At 51.7% G+C, this 25,363-nt stretch overlaps 1 protein-coding gene across 4 annotated transcripts in view; it reads right to left on the bottom strand.

Moving 5' to 3' along the window:
- Positions 1-25,363, bottom strand: part of PDE4B (phosphodiesterase 4B) — a 201,993-nt gene that overhangs the window by 29,482 nt on the left and 147,148 nt on the right. The gene's annotated exons all lie outside the window — the stretch shown is intronic.

Below are 25,363 nucleotides of genomic sequence, written 5' to 3'. Positions count from 1 at the left end.
AACCCCATTAATCCTGCTCTCCAAGAGTTCTGCTCCCCAACAGCCTGATCCCCATTAGCCCTGCATCACATCAGCCCTGCTCTCGAACAGACCTGAACCCCAACAGCGCTGAACCCCATCAGCCCTGCTCTCCAAGAGTTTTGCTCCCAACATCCCTGCTCTCCAACTCTGCCGGCTTCTGCTCCCCACATCCACCAGCTCTGCTCCCCAGCCCCTCCAGCCCTGCTTCTTAACCTCACCAAGTCTCACTCCCCACCAGCTCTGCTCCCCAGCCCTGCCAGGTCCCACTTCCCACTGCGGCCTCTGCTCCCCACTCCTGATCCCACTCCCCACTCCTGGTCCCACTCCCCACTCCTGGTCCCACTCCCCACTCCTGATCCCACTCCCCACTCCTGATCCCACTCCTGATCCCACTCCCCACTCCTGGTCCCACTCCCCACTCCAGGTCCCACTCCCCACTCCTGATCCCATTCCCCACTCCTGATCCCACTCCCCACTCCTGATCCCATTCCCCACTCCTGATCCCACTCCCCACTCCTGATCCCACTCCCCACTCCTGGTCCCACTCCCCACTCCTGGTCCCACTCCCCACTCCTGATCCCACTCCCCACTCCTGGTCTCATTCCCCACTCCTGACTCCATTCCCCACTCCAGGTCCCACTCCCCACTCCTGATCCCACTCCCCACTCCTGATCCCACTCCCCACTCCAGGTCCCACTCCCCACTCCTGATCCCACTCCCCACTCCAGGTCCCACTCCCCACTCCTGGTCTCATTCATTCCCCACTCCCAATCCTGCTCCCCACTCCCAATCCCACTCCCCACTCCTGTCCCTGCTCCCTGTCCCTCCTGGCTCCCCAGCTCTGCTGGCTTTGTCCCCATCAGCCCCCTGCTCCCCAGCAGAGCCTGCACCCCAAACCCACCGTCCCTGCTCCCCGAGCTCTCCCAGCCCTGCCAGCAGGACACTCCCCAGCAGCTCTGGGGTAAAAGCTGAGGTTTCCACAAGCGGATACAGTGAATCATAAAATCTCCCCATGAATGTAACTGCTTCTCATAATCCCGGTAACATATGCTCATCCCATAAATCTGTCAGGGCTGATGGATTCAGCGTTCCTACCGGCAGGTACCAGTGACATCACAGGGCAGGATTGCTCAGACACACTCAGGAGCTGAGCCAGAGCCCCAGCCCTGTCCCCCTGCCCTCCCTGCCTCGTGTCCCTCGTGTCCCTGGTGTCCCTGGTGTCCCTCGTGTCCTTGGTGTCCCTGGTGTCCCTGGTGTCCCTGGTGTCCCTGGTGTCCCAGTGTCCCTGGTGTCCCTCGTGTCCCTGGTGTCCCTGGTGTCCCAGTGTCCCTGGTGTCCCAGTGTCCCTCGTGTCCCTCGTGTCCCTGGTGTCCCTGGTGTCCCTCGTGTCCCTGGTGTCCCTGGTGTCCCTGGTGTCCCTCGTGTCCCTCGTGTCCTTGGTGTCCCTGGTGTCCCTCGTGTCCCTGTGTCCTGGTGCCCAGTGTCCTGGTGTTCCTCGGTCCTCGTGTCCCTGTGTCCCTGTGTCCCTGGTGTCCCTGTCCCGGGTGTCCCTCGTGTCCTGGTGTCCCTGGTGTCCCGTGTCCCTGTGTCCAGTGTCCCGGGTGTCCAGTGTCCCTGGTGTTCTCTGTCCTCGTGTCCCTGGTGTCCTGTGTCCCTCGTGTCCTTGTGTCCTTTGTCCTGGTCCTGTCCCTCGTGTCCTGTGTCCCCGTGTCCCTGTGTCCCTGGTGTCCCTCGTGCCTTGTCCCTCTGTCCCTGTGTCCCTGGTGTCCCTGTGTCCCCGTGTCCGGTCCTGGTGCCCCGTGTCCCTGGTGTCCTCGTGTCCTGTTCCTCTCCCCGGGTCCCTGTTCCTGGTGTCCTGGTGTCCGGGTGTCCCTGGTGTCCCTGTGTCCCTCGTGTCCCTGTGTCCTGTGTCCTGTTGTCCAGTGTCCTGTGTCCAGTGTCCCCAGGAAGGAGCTACACCCCGTGCTGCTGTCTCTCCCCAAGGACAGATCCTCTCTGTCACTCACCACATCAATAAAGCAGCATTGGAGAGGGACCTGCCATCAAACGACTGAGAATAAACAGAGAATAAACCCTGCCAAAGGTAACTCAGCAATAAACCTGGCACAGACACCTTTGGAAGGTTTGGTGAATCCAAATCCCTGTGGCATTGGAAGTTAATGGGGTTTTTTCTGTGCCTGCAGAGCTTCAAATGTTCAAAGTTCTCTCATTCCTGCCTAATCACAAAGCAGGTGAAAATAGCCAAAATCACACAAAGCTCAGTGTATTCTCCTTTCTCCCATGAGAAATTCCCATTGCCATCAAGGGAATCTCTCCCATTCCCTCTCAACTATTTTTTTTCCTGTAAATTAGTTGACCCAGGAGGACTCAAACCACTTGTTGCAGAAAACGTTGGGATTGATAAAACCAGCACAGGTAAAATAAGTTTAGGAAGAGCAAGAAACCCATCTCAGCCAAACTAAACCCCACACGTTTAAATCAAACCCTGCCTTCTCCTGCCCTGAGACTCCTCAGGAAGCACAGCCACGGCATGTGTGCATTCCTGGAGGAGGAGAAGGAACAGGTTCGCAGGGGCTCTGACACCAGACCCTAATTTTAGCCTTGCCCAGGTCTGCAGGACCCGCTGCCACTGTCACTTCACTTCCAAACTTCACCTCAGAAAGAGCCATCAGGGAAGGCAGGACCCAGAACAGAAATCTGCTCTTGATATTGAAGGACTCCCATTCCCCAGAGCTGATATTCACGATATTCCTTTACTCTGTAATCTGAGTCTTATGTAATAAAAGGAAAAAAAAAAAAAAAACCAAACTAAAACAAGCAAAACTATATTAGGGATATCGAGATGAATTAGGAAACTTGAGGGTTTAGGGGGTTTGGCTGTAAGTATTTTATATTTATTTTTGGGTTTCAGAAGATGAGCTAAATAAAGAGTGACTATTTTACACATTTGCAATGTTCTCTGGCATTTTTAGCAGGACCCTCCTTCCCTCGGTTTCTGCCTCCCTGCTTCACCCCTGGGAGGTTTCCTGGAGGAACCCTGGGAGAGCAGGGATCCCTCCATGGTTAATTCATGCAGAACACTGACACTTGCTAAGCCTTAGCACTGAAACCACTGAGAGCCCAATGGGTTCACGATTTAAACTGGGATATTTTGAAAACGGCCCCCTAAGATACCTCCAGTCATTTCAATGGCAAAGACTCAATAAAGTGAGAGCAAACAGCTCTTGCTAAGGATCATTTCAAGGGAAAACTATGAGTTCTGCTGCTGTTCCAGGGCAGAAATGGATTTTAAAAAGCACCATTCACATTTTTCTTTCAGAATTTGCATTTTCCTGAAATGGATTTTAAAAAGCACCATTCACATTTTTCTTTCAGAATTTGCATTTTTCCTGACACCGGCCAGCCTGCCCACAGCTCCCTCTGGCCTTGGCACCCAGTGAGATGCAGCACCTGCATCCCTGTGCAGCTCTTCTTGGTGTTTTTGGCTTTTGACTCATCCCAATCTTTTATTTTTCACTCATTTTCTCAAGTGAGCAGCCTGGTGCACCGACGCCTGCAGGTGTGTGCCCTCCGTGGTCAGCGGGCAGTCATTTCTGAACGGGCTGCCTTGGCAGGGCCAGCAGGGACGTCACATTCCCTCTCATTTCACAGAACCACACGGGCCAGTGGAGAAGAGTCACTGTCGTGGCCCACGGCAGGAAGAGGGCCCAGCTCAGCCCTTCTCAGAAACTCAGAGCTGTCCCTGAAGGCACCGAGTGACGCAGCCTGAGCCCAGCACCCCGGAAACCCCAGCTCTTATCAAACCAGCCCTCCCTGGCTGTGTGCAGCTGCACGAGCTCCCTCTGATGAACCTGGCGATATTTACCAATAAATTGTGAAAGCAGGGGCTACAGTCCCACTCCTAAGGCTAAATTTGCTTTTAAAACCAGCATGTGAAATTAAAATATACCCTCCAAGTCCCCCGTGAAGTATTTTAAGATCCACAGCTACCCCAGAATAACAGCCAGATATAGAATCCATTAGGAGTTGCTCTTCTACCAATCTAAAAGCTTTGTGTGGGAATGATCTTAAAATAACAAATATTTTCTGGCTTTCCTCATATTTAATGTTCATGGATACCAGAGAATGGTTTGAGTTGGGTGGGAATTTAAATCCCACCCAGTTCCACCCACGGGCAGGGACACCTTCCACTGTCACAGAGTGCTCCAGCCCTGTCCAACCTGGCCTGGGACACTTCCAAGGATCCATTAGGAGTTGCTCTTCTACCAATCTAAAAGCTTTGTGTGGGAATGATCTTAAAATAACAAATATTTTCTGGCTTTCCTCATATTTAATGTTCATGGATACCAGAGAATGGTTTGAGTTGGGTGGGAATTTAAATCCCACCAGTTTCACGCAGGGACACCTTCCACTGTCACGGAGTGCTCCAACCCTGTCCAACCTGGCCTGGGACACTTCCAAGGATCCATTAGGAGTTGCTCTTCTACCAATCTAAAAGCTTTGTGTGGGAATGATCTTAAAATAACAAATATTTTCTGGCTTTCCTCATATTTAATGTTCATGGATACCAGAGAATGGTTTGGGTTGGGTGGGAATTTAAATCCCACCCAGTTCCACCCACGGGCAGGGACACCTTCCACTGTCACAGAGTGCTCCAACCCTGTCCAACCTGGCCTGGGACACTTCCCAGGATCCATGGGCAGCCACAGCTTCTGGGTGAAATCCATTCCAGGGCCTCACATGGGACGATTCCTTCCCAATATCCCATCTAATTCCATTCTCTAGCGGTGGGAGCCATTCCCTGTGTGCTGTCCCTCCATGCCCTGTCCCCTGTCCCTCCCCAGCTCTCTCAGAGCCACTTGAGGCCCTGGCAGGGGCTCTCAGGAGCCTTCTCCTGTCCAGGCTGGCCGCCCCCAGCTCTCCCAGGCTGGCTCCAGAGCAGAGGACAGGGATGAAGTGCCCTGGGATCCTCTCCCTGAGCGGTATCTGCTGTTGCTACAGCGACTCCCACAAACAGTAAACACAAGTTTAGATGCTCCGTGAGTTGTTCTTTCCCTGAACCCAACGTGAGCGTCCCACTGACATCAGCAGAGCGACTCCCCCTGCCAGAAACTGTCCCGAGGCCCGGGCAGTGGCTGACTTCCATCACCTTCCTGGTACAGCCGAGGCACATGGGCGCTTTGGAAACACTGCTGCCATTTCGGGATGGGGCTCCTGGAACACTTCAGGACGCATCTTCAACCATCTCACATTTCAGTTTATATTTGGGGGTTGCATAAGCCAAACCCGTAAATGACAGCGGAGCTTTGGTCGTGTTTGCTGGGCTGAACTCATTGCTGACACAGAACAGGGAAGTGAGGAGCAACAAGAGGAGTTTCAGTTTTTGAGTCCTGCCCGGTGTTTGCGCAGGAGGGCTGGGGCTGGTGGCACTCCAGCAGAACTGAGGTGACATTTCCTCACAAGAGCTGAGCTGCTGCCAGTCCCTGCGAGGACAGAGGCAGCCCTCGCCTCGTGCTTCTCTGCTGGCACTGGGAATGCTCCAACGTCCTGAAATGCAGCACCTCTGCAGCGCCAGGATTCTGCAAAAACTGCATTTTTGGTAGGTTTTGCCATCTGCTCCTTTGCCAGCTCTGCAAGGTGACGGAACACACGGAATCTCTCCCTGCAGACGTGACTTAGCAGCCCCTTTTTAGAGGCTTTTTCCCACTCACTGACATTTCTGTGCTCTCTTGTTCTCACACAATTGTTTAGGTTGGAAAATCCTTCTCAGATACCCAGTCCAACCATTCCCAGCATTGCTAAGGCCATCACTGACCCACATCCCCAGGTGCCACATCCACAGGAATTTTAAATCCCTCCAGGGATGGGAAGTCCTGGGCAGCTGTGCCAGTGCTGGGCAGCCCTTCCAGGAAGGAATTTCCCCAAATATCCAATCTAAACCTCCCCTGGCCCAGCCTGGGGCCGTTCCCTCTGCTCCTGTCCCTGTTCCCTGGAGCAGATCCCAAACCCCTCCTGGCAGGAGCTGTGCAGAGCCAAAGGGCCCCTGAGCCTCCTTTGCTCCAGGCTGAGCCCCTTCCAGCTCCTCAGGGATTCTGCAGCCCCTGCCCAGCTCCTCAGGGATTCTGCAGCCCCTTCCCAGCTCCCTCAGGGATTCTGCAGCCCCTGCCCGGCTCCCTCAGGGATTCTGCAGCCCCTGCCCGGCTCCCTCAGGGATTCTGCAGCCCCTTCCAGCTCCTCAGGGATTCTGCAGCCCCTTCCAGCTCCTCAGGGATTCTGCAGCCCCTTCCAGCTCCTCAGGGATTCTGCAGCCCCTGCCCAGCTCCTCAGGGATTCTGCAGCCCCTGCCCAGCTCCCTCAGGGATTCTGCAGCCCCTTCCAGCTCCCTCAGGGATTCTGCAGCCCCTTCCCAGCTCCCTCAGGGATTCTGCAGCCCCTGCCCAGCTCCCTCAGGGATTCTCCAGCCCCTGCCCAGCTCCCTCAGGGATTCTGCAGCCCCTGCCTGGCTCCTCAGGGATTCTGCAGCCCCTGCCCAGCTCCTCAGGGATTCTGCAGCCCCTGCCCAGCTCCCTCAGCTGCTCCAGATCCTTCCCCAGCTCCATTCTCTGCCCTGGACATGCTCCAGCTCTTCAGTGTCCTTTATGTCATGAGGGGCCCAAAAGTGACCCCAGGATTTGAGGTGTGGCCTCGCCAGTGCTGGGTACAGGGGGAAAGGTGAGAGCTGCTCATCCAGATGGACTTGAGGCCTTTTTTCACTCTTGAATACTCGGAAAGTGAGAGGTTTTGGGGAGCATCCTCTTTTCTGGGAGTAGTTCAGTGCAAGGACAAGCACACGCTTCACCCATGTCACAGATGGGAAGGGGATTAATGGGATGAACTCCCACCCTTGGCTGCCCCCAAACCCCATCTGTGCCATCCTGCTCCCAGCACAGCTCCGGCCCCTCGGGCCTGCAGGGATCTGAGCACGAGGCCAACATTATCTGCAGCTGCAGAGTTCCTCCCTTCACCCACAAACTGTCCCCATCGTGTCCCCAAGCGCCACAGCCAGGCAGGAGGGATTGGTGGCTTTGCCCTCGACTGACGCAGGAGGTGAACCCAGCCAGGAAACATTTTGAAAAGAGATCCAAATGCCAGAATTTCAAGTGGGGTTTATTTTCTCTCTCCTGATTCCCTCATGATTCCCTCTTGTCACCCCAGTCCTGATAAATGAAAGCATTAGGACTTCTGGAGGGAAGTGCAAAGGCTGTAAAGCCACAAGAGTTTTAAGGACAAAACACCACATCCCAAGCAGGTGAATTAAAAACTTGGGCAGAAGTTGCAGTTCCTTTTCCAGCTGCCAAACCCCTCAGTTTTCCATAATCCAGGAGGAATATTCCCAGTGGGATTGAGTTGTGAACAGATTGTCCAATCTGGTGGACAAGAAATGTTGAATACAAATATTTGCCAACATCCTTTCAAACTCAGCTCTCCTTAACTGTTAAAGATCAAACTGTGGGCTCGCTGTACTGGTAAAAGTCTCCATTTCTACTTCTGCAAGGAAAAATAAGAATTCCTTCTATTGGATCACAACTTTCCCTGTAAACCTTGGGAATGCGGAGCTTAAGACTTAAAAAAAAAACCCTAAAAACTCTGATAGACTCTGCCAAAAATTCCAAGAGGAACTTTCACAGGGAAGGTTAAAAGCAGCTTCCAGCAGTTTTCCCGACTTCACTCAGTCTGTCCATCCTGTTCCACATGTTTACAGTGCCATAAGACATCTTCTAAGTTATTTACTCTTCATTTCATCCTGGCTGCAATAAATTGGGACTATTTATAAAGTTCTTCAGTGTTTGGGGCCGTCCTTCCCAGCCCAAGCTCCAGCTGCCTTTGAAGCAACAACAGCTGAGACTCGAGGTCACCAAAGTAATTTTCCAGTGATTCCAAATGATTTAATAAAATATTATCACTCTATCTAAACCCTACCTCAACAATTCAGACTCAGGATAAAATCTGTTCCTCTAAAAGGAAAACTAAATAAGAGCAGTTGCTCCCTTTTGCCTGGGAAAAGTTTTGATGCTGGATTTATTCCCAAATCCAGGGTGTAGAACATGGCACTGAAATGTTCCCATAATGTCGGACAAGCTGGTAAAATTCCACAAGAGCTAAAGCACATAAACACTCATAAACCTCCAAAGATGAAAATCCAAGTGTTACAGGGGGGAATGGTTCCTTCCCTCCAGGAGTGACAGGGAATTGGGTGAAGAGGGAGCAGATTTGGGAACCTGAGCTCCCCCTCCGTGGCTCCTGGGTGAGATGAGGATTTTGGAGTCCTTGTGGACATGAATGGCCAGGTGGAAATGTTGATCCTGGTGCATGAAAACTCTGCTGTAGGAAAAGCCTGACAGCACAGTCCCAGACCCCCAGCTGGAAGATGCATTAAGGAAACAACTTTAAAAACATCCCTAATTCCCAGGTGAAGCCATAGGGCGCAAGCCCAGAGTTTGCAGTCATCAGAGGATCTTAAACCACCCCACTTTTAATTATTCTCTGTTTATGACAGATTATCCCAACTGTTGTCATTACTGCAGATGACACAAAGGACTGGGGAGAGCAGGCAGATGCTGGAGCAGATCATATGGATGGCAGATGATTATTTGGGAGCTGATAGAGCTCATTAATGTCACTGAAGGCCTCATTTGCATCCCTCACTCCTTGGCTGCTCATGACTAAGAGCTCGAGTGGGGGGAAAGTGGGAGAGGGCCCCTCTGGGGGAGAGTCCATCCCAACTGATCCTGCAGCTGATCCCACCTGGAAACTGTGGGATCTTAACTCCTGGGGCAGGGGAGAGGGCAGGAAAAGGGAGGAGAGAGAAGAGGGAGAGGAGAAAGGGAAGGAGAAGGAAATGGAAAAGAGATGGGGAGAGAAGGAGAAAGAGTAGAAGGAGAAAGAGGAGAAAATGAGAAGAAGGAGAAGAAAAAGAAAGAGAAGGAGAAAGAAGGAGAAGGAGAAAGAAGGAGGAGAAGGAGATAGAGAAGAGGTGTGGAAGGAGAAGGAGAAGGAGAAGGAGAAGGAGAAGGAGAAGGAGAAGGAGAAGGAGAAGGAGAAGGAGAAGGAGAAGGAGAAGAAGGAGAAGGAAAGAAGGAGAAGGAGAAGGAGAAGGAGAAGGAGAAAGAAGGAGAAGGAGAGAAGGAGAAGGAGAAGAAGGAGAAGGAGAAGGAGAAGGAGAAGGAGAAGGAGAAGGAGAAGGAGAAGGAGAAGAAGGAGAAGGAGAAGGAGAAGGAGAAGGAGAAGGAGAAGGAGAAGGAGAAGGAGAAGGAGAAGGAGAAGGAGAAGGAGAAGGAGAAGGAGAAGGAGAAGGAGAAGGAGAAGGAGAAGGAGAAGGAGAAGGAGAAGGGTGCTCTGAGTGATTTACCAAGGCACTCATGGCCATGGCTCAGATAAAAGTCCCACAGATCCCTCTCGTTCCCCAAAAGAAAATGGCTATTTCACCTCCCCAACACGAGGTTCATTAGCAGGAATATCACCCCACTTTAATGACTAACCAGTGCCAGAAAATGGCTATTTCAGCCCCACAACACGAGGTTCATTAGCAGGAATATTGCCCCACGTTAATTACTCCCAGTGCCTAGCATCACTCTAAAACCCCAGAGCATGTTGAGTAAAACAGGTTTATCAACAAAGGACGTGCCAGGACTTGATGGAAAAGGGGCCTGTGCAGGCTGGGAGCCGTTCACCCTTTGCCTTCCCTAATGGAGCTGTGGTTGCTCACGGATCGTGTGGACATGTTTACATATTTATCCCTCACAATGCAGAGGGAATAACTGACACCCGGTGATTTATTTGTTTAATGTATCCTGTTAGTGATTCTGAGAGCTATTTCCTTGAATTAAAGCATTGTTCTACCAGATCCAGAAAATATTCCTGTGGAAATCCTTCTGTTGGACAGATTTGGAAATTCACATGGAAAACAATCAAAGGCACAGAGCACAACCCCGGGATTCACTTCAAATCTGCAATGAAATGTCCAAATCTTACAGCACCACCTCCCAAACTACAAGCACTGAAAAAATCCTGTAATTACAAGTTTCTTTTATAGATCTGATGCCTTGTGAAAACTGCCCTAGAAGAAAGGCTGGACAGAGTTCCAGAATAAAGCAGGGATTTATTCACAGGATCTCCTCCATGGATCCACCTTGGGCAGCAGCAGAGCCCAGCCAGGGCTGCACCCAAGATGAACCAAAATGGCCCCAAAATGCACGAGGGGCACGGGCTCTGTCCCTGGGATCAGCTCTGCTCCATTTGCACCTTGCAGTTCATTGTCCCATCCCAGCTTTAGCCCAGGCAGTCCCACCCTGCTTGTTTTTCTCTCTCCAGCCCACGGGGTTTGTGCTCTGGGCTGAGATTTGGGTCATTTGTCCTTGGTGCCCAGCTGGAGCAGGAATTGTTTTGTCTCCTGCTCTGTGCACAGAGCTCAGCATCCCTGATGTGAGCCCAGCCCCACACACTAAAGCAGCACAGAGTGTGAAAATAGAAAAGCCAAACCTGAGGCATCAGATCCCCCATGCACCTTCCAATACTCAAGAATCTATGAACAGATTTTTTTTCTGAGCGCAAGAGCCATATGAGCACCTGAGGAAGGTGTGATTGGAAAGCAGGTGTGATTGGAAAGGTGTGATTGGAAAGGTGTGATTGGAAAGCAGGCTGCATCCAGCAGCACCACCCAGCCCCACTCTCTGCCATTCCCAACTGCTCCCTGCTGCAGATCCTATGGACACTCACGCTCCCGACCTGCTGGAGTGCGGGGCTGGAATGAGAAGTGAGCAAAATCCATGGGAACCAGGGAGCCACCAGCTGCACTGCCCCTCCTCCCCACCCTAATTATATCTTTTGCAAAGATAAGTGCAGATGTGCTAAGAAAGGCTCGGAGCCCCAGCGCCCGCGGAACAGGTGGAGCCACGACGCTCTTGAGCAACTCCCCAACAAATGGACGAGCCTGCCCTTCTCCCCTCGCCGTATTTTTGGGACTCCAGTCCGACCAGTCACTCGAGCTGTCCCCTCTCGGGTTTCCCACACCTGCAGCCTCCCTCGGCGGGCAGGGGAGGTGGCAGGAGAGGAAGGGCTCTCTCTTTGTTGGCCGTGGAGTGGGGCCAGCGGGTGCCCGAGCTCGGCAGGAGCTGCAGCCAGAGCGGGCACGGGCACTGCATGCAAATGAGCACAGAGCTGTCTCACAGTTATTCTTTCAACAAAAAAAGTACTTTGGAAATGTAGATTTTTTTTTTCCTCTGCTGGCCAGCGTTAATACATGAGATGGGGGCAGAAAGGCCTGGGAAGTGAAATCCCTGCGGAGAGAGGAACGGGGTGAACTGGCACAGCCACTGGCAGGGGGTCACTGAGGAGGTGGCACTGGAGGAGATCCAGCTGTGGGGGAACGAGGATGAAATCCTAACAGGGGCTCCAAAGCTCCAGGAACAATGGGGCCTGTATTCAGGCTGGGTTCAGAGATGAGAGGGGAAGATAGAGACAAAAAATGAAGTGAAAGCTTTCCACTGCTAATTGCGAAAAATGCCAGGAAATGAGTGAGCTGGAGCTGCCAGGAATAATGTGGGAGACTGAAATCGGGGATGAGTGTTTGACATCAGCTACAGCCTCTGGCAAAATACAGCCAAGATTTTGGGGGGCATTTTTATTCTCTTTTCTCTTTTCCAAACAACAGCGAGCAGGAAAAAGGAACTTTTTGGTTGGATTGCTGAGGAGCCTGGCATTCTAAGTTCCCTAATTAAAGACAGGTCCTTTCTGGGACACACCATTCCAGCTGCTGGGAAAACTCAGCCCCAAGAAAAACGGCTCCAGAGCCGCTGAAGACGTCATGGCAGTGATTAAACAGCACTCGCCAAGAACATCCAGGACACATCCAGGTTCAAACTGGAAGATTCTGGGAAGCAGGAGGAGATGTCTCACCAAGAGAAAGCACAGGGAATGAAAAGGAGAAGGAAAAACCTCCTGGTTGCAAGGAATGCCACAAAAATGGCGGCAAGAAGGGAGAAGCCCAAGCTTCTGTCAGCACGGGGAATGAAAAGGAGAAGGGAGAACCTCCTGTCTGCAGGGAACGCCACAAAACCAAAGGGCAGCAGCATCCCAAGAAGGAAGAAGGCCCAGCTGGGAAGCAGAGGCTCCCAGCGAGGGGAGGAATTCCTGCAGTGTGACTCGGCTGGGCCAGGGGAGCAGCAGGGCCCGCAGTCCCTCAGTGCCATAGCAGCAGCGATGTTTCTGAGTCAACAGCCCCGAGGCTGAGCCCCGGGCCAGCTGCGGTAACCCGAGCAGGACCCTGAGCCGCAGAAATGTCACTGTCACTGCCGGGGGGCCCAGCTGGGCTATCTTTAGCCAGCCCCAGTTAATCACCTAAGCTCCCCGCACCGCAGTGGAAAGTGCTGGGAGCTCCAAGGGGTGATCCTGGTCTATTCTCAGTAGCCGGGATGGGCTGAATCACCCTCCGGAGGTGCTGCCACTCTCTGCTGGCTGCTCCCCTCTGCCCCAGGCACAGGAAGGGACCCCAGAGGTCACCTCCCACCCACGGAGGGTCCATCACAGCTGAGCTGTCCGGTTTATCTCGGCTGTTTGAGGGGCCTGGAATGGCCCGGGGTGGCTTTGGGGCAGCCCGCAGTATCGAAGGACGAGAAGAGGCTTCAGTTCTTCTTTCGGTTTTTATGTTTATTAATTGCTTATCTAAAAGATGTTCTTTCAGCTACTAGAGATCTGCTCAGCAGTCAGCCATGGGCACACTGTCTGCCCTCCCGGGCAGCCACGTATCTTTATACCCTTTGTTACGTGTACAATATTTATCATTTTTCCCCAATACCATCTATTCTTATAATTCGGTGCACTCTCAGTAATAACCAATCCAAAGGTGCCACTGTGGCCAAAGAAGATGGAGGAGAAGAGGAAGAAGAAGGAGGATAGGACACGCCCCAATTCCTCCATCTTACTCTTCCAAACCCCCCTGTACATAAATCTTAAACTCTGTTTCTCACTCTCTAATTAACTAATCCCTTCACCATTCACTCTGTGAAGCCCTCATCCTTGTCGTCTCCTGTGTAGGGTTAAAGTCCAGCTACCAGACACTTCTGGCAACATTCCAGGACTCCCGAGCCCCCCAAGGTGGTCTCGGAGGCTCAGTATCTCAGGACTGAGATCTTGAGATCTGACACTGAGCAGCAGCACCAGCAGCTGCAGGGCATAGCTGGACACCCCACAGCCCCCTGTCATCAGCCACCAGCAGCCTTCACCCCCAGCCCGCTGTCCTGCCATTCCCAGCCCTGCAGCAGCTGCCATGTGGGAATGCTGTGGGAAAAGGTGCCCAAGGGCTCCCTGCACACCCACCATGGCCCTCCATGTCCCCAGGGCCAGGCCACCCTCCAGCCCTTGGAGGAGGAGGTGAGGCCTTTCCAACACAGCTTGCTTTGGCAAGTCGGCACCCACCATTCCCAGTCTTCCTTCTTGTCTTTGTGTGTTTGGAAATGGACTCCAGAGGAAAACCTCAGTGACCTCTCACTGATGGGAAGAGTCTGAGCAGCCCACAGCTCCCCTAATCTGCCCCACCCTTCTCAAAGATGCACCTTTTTCCTGTTGTCACCTTCCTAAGCACCACAATTTTCATGGGCGACTCACATTGACCTCACAGCTTTTCCAGCCTGACCCCTGTCCAATGATGTGGGCCTGGACACCTCCACCTCCTCCAGGCTGTCCCCAACTGGCTGCTCCCTCATTGTCCTCCATCCCTCCTTCCCAGGCAGGCTGGGGGATAAAAACTGAGACAAAAAAAAAACCCACTGACTATTTTGGTCTTTCCTGTACCATTACCATTAGGTTGTTTCACCCATGGATCAACACTTTTTTCTGTATTTTCTTTCCCTGCTCCATCCCCCCACTGGGGTCCCCTCACCACTCACAGCTCCATCAGCCTCTGGTCACCCCAACACATGCCAAAGTTTTCCAGGCCTCCCCTGTTCCCAGCGTTTTTCACTCTTTGCCTGCTCCTTTCTTGCATTTTGACTCTCTGAGAAGCTCCTTGCTTCACCGAGCTGCCTTCCACTGGAATTCCTGATCTTCCTGCACAACAGGATGGTTTGCTCCCGAGCTTTTCTTCAAAAAGCAGCCATCACTTAAGACTGGTCTATAATTTTTAGGTGGCTGAAGTGGGATGAAATGAATCTTATGACAATGACAGAGTCTTGAGGACAAGTGGCAGTGGAAGGCCTGGGCAGCAAACAGAGGAGCTCGCGCAGAGCCCTGGTGCTGGCCAGTCCCAGTTTGATCCCAGTTTGATCCCAGTTCCTATAACCCACCCTGGGGTGAGCAGCAGGACCTCAGCCATGCTGTTTGGGAGCAGAAATGAAGCATTTCCAGGGAGCTGATCCCAGAGGTCAGCCTGGAGAGGGAGCCCAGCCAGAGGGAGCCGGTTAGGGCAGAACTGGACAAACCTGCAGAGTCCTGACTGCACCCACCAGCACAGGTTGGGGTGGTGGATCACCACCCAGGTCATGAGAACCGGGTCACAGAGGCCACCAGCACGGGCCCACTGGCTGTTGGAGGAGCCAGGGCTGCCCAGCAATCAGCGCACAGCCGTGCCTGCGGTTCCTTATCTGCACAGCTGGGTTTGGCCAGGCCTGGTGGGAATGGTGCTTCCCATGGAGCCAGCCCTTCAGGGCCATCAGCCCGGGGCCTGGGGTGGGCAGTGCCAACAGCATCACCCTCCAGCAGAGGATGGGCATGCTGCTCCTGGCAGAGGAGGGTGGCATGGAAGAGGTAATAGGAGCTGGGAAAAGCACTGGGATAAGCCCAGCAGCTGGATCCAAACCAGAGGCTCAGAACTGATGGAGGGGTCACTGTAGCTTTTCAGAGAGACCTTGGGATAGCCCCACAGACACCTTAGAAACAAACTGAAAAAGGCAGAGATGGGGCTACTCAAGTACTGCCTTTCCAAGATCCCAAATGTCGCTGGGAATGAAGGACCTGAGCTGCAATGGGCATTGCAGAAGATGTTTCACCAGGAATCACCATTCCCACACAATAAACAACACTAACATCTCCAACAGAGCATTGGGAACTCTTGGAAAGCAGCAGCTAATAAAAAGTCTTGCTCCTGCATTAAACCCAAAAAGCACTTTTATATCCATTTTGTGTGATTTAATGCGTCCGCTTGTACGTCAGCCCTGCAAAGCTCAGCTTTGAAGATGCTACAGGGAGAGATGAAAGCTCCAGATTCCCAAAGCCCAGCTCCACTGCGCCTTTCTCATGACAATGAGCTGCAAAAACGAGGCGTGAACACCAAGAGCACCTAAAGGTGGCTGATAGAAGTTGATGAAGCTTCCCAGAGAGGTAATTTCTGATGTGGAGATAAGCCTAAAGGTTTAATCTGAAATGCTAACGAGGAAGGAAAACTGGAGACATTCTGAGGAAGGATTTCAGGAGATAGCATCTCCTGCAGGGTGGGATGGTTTTACCACAGGGCAATCCCGTTTCCCAGTGTCCTTCCCCCTGCAGGGAACAATGCAGCCGAGGTGCCACAAATCAGAGGGGTAAGTGACAGCGCTTTTATGGTGCCAAATGGAAGTAACAAAATGCAGGAAGCATCCTGTCAGATGTCACTTAGCAGCACTATCACCGGGGAATCTGGGAAGGGGATTTGCCTGCATAGTAGGAATTCCTCGGTCCTCCGAGAGGGAGAAGCAGAAATGGCAAGAGAGGCGGAATCTAATCTTGGCCTGTTGAATGAATGAAAGATTCCTCAGTTCCAACTTTATCTCAGGGTTTGGCACATTATCCTTTCACTGACCACGTAGATTCCTCCTTGCCCCGGGGATTCTTGCCTTAATCACAAGACAGGAGGAGAAATAGGAAGCTAGAGAGGAATTCTCCTACTCAGGGTCCAACAGTGAGTGCAGACGGTGCACACGAGGGAGGGAGCTGCAAGGAGAACACTGGGAATGATTTCCTAGGGAATTTAACACACTTTGAACGCATTGCTGAAGACAGAATTTCCAAGATCATGATGGATTTGTGCATTAAGTGAAGCCCATCACAGCTTTGCTCCCCACAATCCTCAAAGGGCAGTGGGAAGAGCCCAGGGATCTGCAGGCTGGGATGGAGATGCCCATTGGTTTGGATGGGAGGGAAGCCTCCACCCAGCCCTAGAGCTGAGCCCGAGGATTTCAAATCCCAAACCCAACCTCCTGTGCCCACATTGTGCTTCTGTTTCTCCAACTAAACGAGGCCAGGCTGGCTCACAGCAAGCACATTTTACTGTGTGAGCAGAAGTGTTTTCTTCAAGCACACGTGAGTGCAGGAGTGTGAGAAAGCCCTGGAAAACTCAGGATATGATGATATCCTGCCCTGGGTACCCACCTAGGATTTACCTGGGCACTGCATTATCTTATTTGCTGCGTGTGGGAGAGCGCTGGGGAGCTCACACGTGCGGGGAAACCAACTTGGATCCTGGAAGCAACATCCTTGTGCTAACGAGGTGCTCCACCTAAGCTAATTAGCCCTGCCTTTCAACAGCCTTAATTAGGTGGGGCACCATCCTGGCCTGTTGTGGCTGGACGGCTTCCGGTTCTGGAGCTGGCTCAGCCTCAGCCTGGCCGAGGATTCCTGAGGATCCCTGAGGATCCCTGAGGATTCCTGAGGATTCCTGAGGATTCCCGAGGATTCCTGAGGATCCCTGAGGATTCCTGAGGATCCCTGAGGATCCCTGAGGATTCCCGAGGATTCCCGAGGATCCCTGAGGATTCCTGAGGATTCCTGAGGATCCCTGAGGATTCCTGAGGATTCCCGAGGATCCCTGAGGCTTCCTGAGGATCCCTGAGGATCCCTGAGGATTCCCGAGGATTCCCGAGGATCCCTGAGGATTCCTGAGGATTCCTGAGGCTTCCCAAGGATTCCTGAGGATCCCTGAGGATTCCCGAGGATCCCTGAGGATTCCTGAGGCTTCCTGAGGATTCCTGAGGATCCCTGAGGATTCCTGAGGATTCCCGAGGATCCCTGAGGATTCCCAAGGATCCCTGAGGATTCCTACCGGGATCCGGCTGTGCTGGAGAGGGGCTCTCCTTGTGCCAGCCCCTCTCCGTCCCAAACTCCTCCATCCTCACATCTGTGCACAAACACCTCTGCACCCCTGCAGGCGCCCCAAAAGCTCCTCCTCTGAAACCTCGAGCTGACTTTCACAAGAGGCCCACGGCACGGAAGGAACTCCCCAGCCAGACCACACAGCAACGATCTGAGCTCAAGCAGAGGAAAAAACAAGCCCAGAGCCTGAGAGATGCACAGGATTGACTGTGCTCTGTGTCACCGTTTCACAGAGCTCGGCAAACCACGGGCAGAAAGGTCCTCGCTTGGATCTGCCCCCAAATCCAGGTGCTGCTTTCATCCCCTGACCCATCTGCAGCCATTAAATCAGGTTTTAACCTGGACATAATGAAAGTTCTGGTCTAAAGTGTCTGTCAGGAGTGAAAGTCCTTTGTGGTGAAATAAATGCTGGAGTAGGAAAAGGAGGAGGAACCTCAGGGAAGAATCCTGGAAGTTCAAAGCACAATCCTGGATCTACCTGAAAAGCTCCACTTGGCCACTGGCATTGGATGCAAAGACAAAGTTTATTAATAATCCTTAGCTCTTCATGGGGAAAATTATTCAGAAATGTTATAAACAAGGGGCAGAGCAAGGCTGCCCACATCACCTGAACCATGTAGAACAGGCTACTGGTCAAATGTTAGACCTGCTTCAATCAGGTTCCTTGGCTCCTGGGAAGGTTAAAGGGTCACAATTTAACACTAAATTTGCCTGTATTTCCTCTCAATTTAATTTCCTGATGTTTCTCAATATGAAAGTTAAGAATGTGGTTTCAGGAAGCATCCCAGCTATAATCCATAGGAATTCTTTATGACACACAGCACCCTTTGTGTCCCCATGCCTTGCCTGAGCCATGGAAAGACAGGACACAAGGTCACCCCTTACATTCTGAATGAGCATTTCCATGATATTAATTATTAAATATAACAAAATGGTGTTTTTTTCATGGCTAAATGTAATTACTTGAAAGCATTATCCTTTAGGATGGCAGCTTAAAAACCTGCTTCAGTTTGGAATTTTAATCTCTTTTTCTCCAATAGGTATTTTATGTACCCAAGGGGAAACGCCAACCCCGCCGACTCGCCTCAGCTGAACTTTGTGCCCTTGGTTTGCCTCTCCCCGAAATGCCCGGGACTGTCATCCCCCTGTGAAATCCAGGGATATCTGCAGGGAGCAGAGTCACCCAAGAATGCAGAATGTTGCAGAAAACGGCCTGTTTGGAGTGACTGGGCTGCCGAGTGAAGCCGTGAGTCAGCGCTATCGGCGGATCTGCGATTGCAGCGCGGGACACGGCGCGAGCCCGGCGAGCAGAACCAGCACACAGAGCCTGGACAACCTCAACTTCCTGATCCACAACCCCCCAGCTTTTAAAAATGCAGGATATTTCGCATGTGAGCTGGGTGGTGGCTCCCCAAAACACCCAGGTTTTGTCCACCCCCACACCATAACTCTGATTTTTGGGGAGAGCCTCAAGCCCCAGACTCAAACTCTGAAACAGAGCTGAGACTTCCCCGTGCTAATCCTGGGTACTCATCTCCCTCCTGCACAGCTCGTGACTCACTGGCCTTTCTGCCTCCCCAAGTGCACGTAGAACTTTTGGAATAATGCGCTGAAAATCACGGAGTGAGTCCCACGGGGAGCGGGGTGGGGAGGAAGAGGGAGATGGCAGGAGCCTACAGCACAGCATCATTTGTTTTGACAGCTTTTAATGTTCCATATTAAACCCTGCACGTGCTCATCTCCACCTGGGAGCCGAGGCCAGCACACCCTGGCTGTTTAAGAGGTGTGTCTGGGACGTGGCACCACATTTCCCCTGAAATTACCAGGGAAACAACATCAGATTCGCTCCCTGGTTATCCATAATCAGAATTTGATATTCTAGAACTCCAGATATTAATTTATTTGTACGTTTTTTCCTAGATCTGAATTATTTTAGCTAAATTCTGAGTCCTGTATGACAACATTCCTTAAACCTGGGGTCAGTCCTGACCCAAATCAGATTTTTTACACCACAGAGATGCCTGGAAGGGACAGATGGGGACAAACGTGACCCAGCAATGACAGGCAGACTTGAAAGTGTAACCACTCCCCAAATGGCTGCAGCCAGCAGAGCTGAGCACAGCCTTTCACTCTCAAAAAACATTTGATTAAAGCCCTCAAAACACATTGATTTAAGCACCTCAATCTGAGTTCAAAGAAATCAAAATGTCAGCACTAAAAGCACCTCTTATTAACAATTCCAGTTCAAATATCAGATTGAATGGACATGGAAATGGAAATGTTCCTCACTGAAGGTCAGCTATGGCTCAGCCTGCTGGGGATTATTCCAGGGCTTACTTTTCCTGCTCTGAGTTTTATACTCTGAGGCATTTTCCAGAATTTCTTACATTTGGCAGCATAAAAGACACCTGGTGTCAGGCTTGGCCAAGGTCTCTGTGCTGTCACTCGCACTGTCAGGAATTCTGTGCAGGAAATTCAGCACAGTTTCCAGAATTTTGGTGGATTTCAGCACGTGACTCCCCACTCTAGGCAACGTGCACCAGGAGCTGCTCTAGCAGCACTCAGAGCCACATTTGGAAGCGTCACAAAAGAGGGAGCAGCTGCTGCTGGAAAATGTGGTGTGAGCAGCACCTCTGCCTGGGTGCCTCCTTCCTGACCTAGAGAGGGTGAGGAGCAGCTTTTTGGCCTTCACATGCACGGGATGGTCCCACTGGAAGGGGGTGGAAACATTGAAAAGTGTGTGCAGTAGAGCTGAAACCCAGGAAGCTGCAATGCGAAATTTCGGAAATACCCTCCCCAAGGAGCTGGAATTCAGGTGGAGGCCCAGCAGCATTTGAGGAGGAGCCAGGTGGGGACCCTGTGCTATGAAGTCTGAACCAGAAACGCTCCAGTTGAACTGGAAACTTCTCCCTGGAGTTCTCTTCTTCAAGAGGATCTTTGGGAAGAAAAGGGAGGACAGCATTTCACAGCTGTCAAATGGCAGCAAAGTCCATTTCCAACAAACCCTGCACTTGTGTGTGTTTATTCTTGGAATTCTCCTAGCAGGGCCGGCCCCACGCTGTGCTCAGTGACAATCCCCACAGAACAGACGCTATCCCACATCCTCCCGGGCTGTCCCAGGCCAGCACAAATGCTCCCAGCAAGGATCCAAACGTCCTGTTCTCCAGTCTGCTACAGCAGGGACACGATTTTGGGTCACTTCTTGTGAAAGCTGTACAGGGAATGAGGCGGGGAGGGAGGGAGGGAAGAGGCGCAGGAAAACAGGCTGGCTTTTCCACTTCCCAGAACTCTCCCCTGGCTTTTCCAGAGAACACAAAGATTGCTCTGATCAACTCCTGCTTCTGTCAGCCTAATATCTGGTATTTAAAGAAAAGGACACTGCTTGTAAAATGTGACATTTCAGAAGCATTTTGGTACGAAGTGCTAAGCCTGACAAACCTCCCTAAACACAGGCTTGAGGCACGAAAGGTCTGACTGGATTGGACCCCTTGGAATGGAAACATTGGGGTGGCTGGAATAGGCTCCAGGGGCCCTGGCAAGCTGCAGCCACTGCCTCTCTCCAAGTGCTTGGAACCTGCAGCCTTTGAGGTCCAGGGAAAGTCTGTTTCAGAAAGCCTTTGAAGAGTGTGAAGGTGTGGTGGAGGAGTTTAGCATGCACAGATGATTAATTTGCTCCTGGAAAGGGAGATTTCTGACAGCAGGATATTTATACTGGAATATCTACATTGAAATGCACAGTCCCTTTTAAATTCAATTTAACCATGGAGTTCCTTAGCACTGAATAATGATCTTGGATCCCAGCAAACCTTGGGTCAGATCCTGCTCCTGGCTCGTGTTTGTCACCTCCAGAGGCACAGTCCTGATTACAAAATCAAAATATATTAATTGTCAAATCAACACCCTGCAGGATTTTGGAGGGGTTTTTTTTAAATTCTGAATTCCTAAAATGATTCTGAGCTCCAACACACAGCAAAGCCAATCAGTGCTACCTTTGGATGTGAGAACATTTCCCACAGGGAGAGGTGTATGTAAATAGTTTTTAAAGGCTACTGCTTAAAACATTTAAATGTTGGTAATCATACATATTTACAGTGAACTCAATGAACTTTGAATAAACTGACAGGTTTGATTAATAACCATAAATAATTAGCAGCTGTTTCCTTTCTGTCAAAAAAGGTATTGCAATTATAGCATCCTTAAGGCTGTCATTTACAGGCACTTCTTGGAGCAAATATTACAATGAAATGTTTCATTAACTCTTAGTGTAACATTCCTCCCCGCTTGCACAATGGTGGTTACATTAATTAGCACACCTTGCTTGGCTACAGAAATCATTTTTAGTTCATCAGGAGATGAAACTGGTGATAAAAGCAGAACATTTTTGGGTGATTTGAACATCGAAACAATCAATATGTTCTTTATTCAGTGTCACTGTTTGGCAACTGCTGAGCGTGAATCAGAATGGATGCAATTCCATTTGGAATAGAGGGAAAAGTTCCAGAGCAACCCTTTGCTTCCCCTTTTAATTCCACCTTGATTTTTAAAGCTCTAAAAGTTTTAATCTTTGTAATTGTCATTTTGTAATTGTAGAGTTGAGTTTGGTGAGCAGACTGTCCCTGCAGAGGACAGCAAATTCCAATTCTGCCCTTCAGGAACAGCCCTTTCCCCTCTTTATATACCCCTCCAACCTGGAACCAATCCCTGCTCCCACCAAGACTAATATATATAATAAATATAAAAAATATTTGGGAATTCCTGCCCGGCTACAGAGCAAAGGATTTGGCTGCTGAGAATCAGAACACAACGTTCCAAACACTTTTTAAAACACGAGAAGAAAGCAACTTCCACTGGGAATGAGGTCCTGCAGGAGGAGCGAGGTTTGGCCTTTGGGGCTGGCGGTGGGATCTGAGCAGTGCATTTCCCTGGGAATGTCTCCACAGGGATTCTGGATGCAGCTTCTCCCATGGAGTGTCCAGGACAGAATGCTCTGCACTGAGAATCTTCCCCAGAGCTGTGGGGCCGAGCTGCTGCTGGGGGGCTTTGGGGAGGCCACTGCAACCCCCGGTGCCTGGAATGCTGTGACATGGAAGCGGAAAGGACTCAACCAGCGGGACAATGTTCATCCCCCAGGCACGCACACACTGTGCCCTGCGACCTAAAAAAATAACCCGGCCTGCCAGAGCTTTGGTTTGGGTGGTTTTGTTTGGTTTGGGCTGTTTTTCCCTCTGATCCAGGACACAGCTCTCATTCTCATCTGGAACTGATTCAGGGTGCCGAGGAGTGCGCTGTCAAAACCTCCCCCAGCAGCCCTGATGCTTGTGTGCAGCAAACAAAGGAGACACAGATTTTATCAGCGCTGATATCAGCGATGGCAGAGCCCAATTGTCTCCGCAGGGCCCTTGCGCAATGCAGCGGGACGGGAGCTGGGAACGGGACCCGACCTGGCCCTACAGAGCCAACCAGGGACACAGCGGGACCTGACCTGGCCCTACAGAGCAGAGCCAGGGACACAGCGGGACCTGACCTGGCCCCAAAGAGCAAACCAGGGACACAGCAGGACCTGACCTGGCCCTACAGAGCAAACCAGGGACACAGCGGGACCCGACCTGGCCCTACAGAGCAGAGTGAGGGACAGACGACTGGCCTACAGAGCAACGGCACAGGGACGACCGCCTACAGAGCCAACCAGGGACACAGCGGGACCTGACCTGGCCCTACAGAGCAAACCAGGGACACAGCAGGACCTGACCTGGCCCCAAAGAGCAAACCAGGGACACAGCGGGACCCGACCTGGCCCCAAAGAGCAGAGCCAACCAGGGACACAGCAGGACCGTGCCACCCCGAGGTCCCTCCCCTGCCACCGCGGGGCTGCAGCTGCCCGGGTCACTCGGAACGAAGGCAGCCATCAGATAAAGGCCTTTGATAGCCCGGCTGGATCGATGGTTTATCCTGCCTAGCCGAGTGTGGGCTCATCAGTGAAATGCCAACCGAGCAAAACCCCAGAGGTTTGGCTCTGTGACCCCTCCAAAAGGCATCGCTGCTGCTGTTAGAGCAGCCCTGCTCCTCCCTGGCTGCCCGAGGATGCCATCTCCGTGTGTCCTCAGGGCTCAGCTCCCACTAATGCCTCAGCATTTCGCTTTTATGGGTTTCATATTTTTAGCTTTTTTTTAAAAGAAAATATTTTGCAGATCCTGTTTTGCTTTAGCACTCTAAAGCTCCATAGCCTGTCAGGTGCTGCTCTCCCATTTTATTCAGACAAAACCATTCCTCTCTAGGCCTGAAACTCAAGGACACCTCACTGCCTCAGGCCCTGAGAGGTCCCTGAGAGATCCACTGTAAACAACAGTGAACTGTGGGGAGCAAACTGAGAGCAAATGACTTCATTAGCTGAAGCTGTAAGTGGAGGATTAACCCTGATATATAAATGGACCAAACTTATAAAAGTGTGCAAAAGTGGTGACCATCGCCCAGCCCATCTTGGGCGTAGCCCTGAGAGGCTTTTGACTGCCCAAGGTGCCCCTGTCAAAGGCTTTCAATAAATACCTGCTTTTATTCTCTTAATTTCCTCTAGCCTCTGTTTGAGGAGCCGCTCCAAGGCACCACCAGCCCCTCGGGAGCCTGTCCAGAGCCATTCCCGATGGGAAAAGGGAGGGCTATCTGTGAATGGCTGTCCCGGGCAGGCCGGGGGATGCTCAGGGAGTCCCGCACTGCACAGCCGGGCTGCAGGCGGCAGCTGGCCCCGGGGAGTGACAGCAGTGACAGGCTCCTGATGGCAGCAGCACGTGGAGCATCTTCATGTGACATCCACAGGTGGGGCGGAGGGGAAAACAGTTTTTATCCGTTGCTATGGAGTCATGATTAGCTTGTGTGTCTTCAGAGCCTGCCGAGGAGAAATGAAGGCTATTTTCTTATATAGATGTCATGAAATCAATCCTGGCAGAATTTCGGGAGTCAAAGGCTAAGCAGGTTTGCCCGAGTGCCTCCTGTCACTTGATACACAAATAAATCTAGCCAGGGGACCTGAAACAAGTGTCACTTGTCAGCCAGAGCCGGGCACAAAAATGACTTTTTAGTCTCGTTTGGAGCTGTTTATGCACACAGCAACACAACAAACGTGCGTTCAATAAAACACAGCAATTATCCTCACCCAAAATGAGCCTTAGAAAATGAAGCAAAAAACCACCCTTATTGCAAAGGGTGACTTCAGAAGAAACTTTTCCCTTATTCTCTCCAAATGCTAAAAGCAAACCTGATGTTCTTCTTTTAAAATGTGTCTGCCTCTAGCTCTTTGGCACAGGCTTGCTGCTGGGAGGGCCGGCAATCTATTTAATGACTGCATTGACGTCAATAGCATAACTGAAATACTTACTAAGATGCATGAGTCCAACTTTCGGGGGGTGTGTTCCAGCAGGCGGGCGCAACACGCGGAGCGGACTCCGGCAGGAATGAACTCCCCCCAGAGCCGGCAGAGCCCCGGCATGGCCGGAGCTGCCCCAGCCCCGCTGGAAATTCGCCTTGAGACGCTCTTTTAATTGAGAGTGGCAAGAATCGCCTCGGCGCTCAGCAGCACGCCTTCAGGCGCGTCATTAAGCTCGTTATCTACCTGATTTCTCGCACGGTTTTGGTTAGGTTCTGAATGATCTGCATCGTGCCTGCGCTGCATCCTTTAAAAATAATATCTGTAGGTGCTCACAAGCCTCCATTGTGCACGCAGGCTGTGACTCGGGGGCTCAGCTGCTCAGGAACTCGTGGTTCCTCTGCACTCCTGTAAAAGCCCAAAGCACCACAGCCATTGGACTTTTACAGCGGCTCTCCAAATCAAAAGGTCAAATCTTCAGCCCGGCAAAGAAACAGAATTTCAGAGTGAATCCACTGCTCCGTGTGTGCCCAGAGCCATTCTGCAGGCGCCAGGCAGAGCAGGATGGTGCAAGAGCAGCAGCTCCGTGCTAATTGCTGGGGATCAGAGATATTCGTGACCCAGAGCTCACTCGGATGCACAAGGCTCCCTAGCTCCTACGAGAACTTGGGGCTGTCAGCAGCACGAGCATTATCCAGCCTTTGTTTATGCTTTACACAAAGGTTCGTGCACGAGTCTGTGTACGTCCTACACCCACAGGAAAAATGAAAGAGTACGAGTTTGGAGGTCGTGTAAAGGCATGTGAGAGGAGCAGGCAAACGTGCCGAGGTACAGGAAAGCAGAGCTAAGGCACAAGGAAGAAAAACACCGACCCTTCCCTCCCATCCC

The sequence above is a fragment of the Zonotrichia leucophrys genome, chromosome 8 (assembly GCF_028769735.1).
Source record: "Zonotrichia leucophrys gambelii isolate GWCS_2022_RI chromosome 8, RI_Zleu_2.0, whole genome shotgun sequence".
NCBI lineage: Eukaryota > Metazoa > Chordata > Aves > Passeriformes > Passerellidae > Zonotrichia > Zonotrichia leucophrys.
Note: the sequence above shows the minus strand (reverse complement) of the source record. Positions and strands in the feature narration are given on the sequence as shown.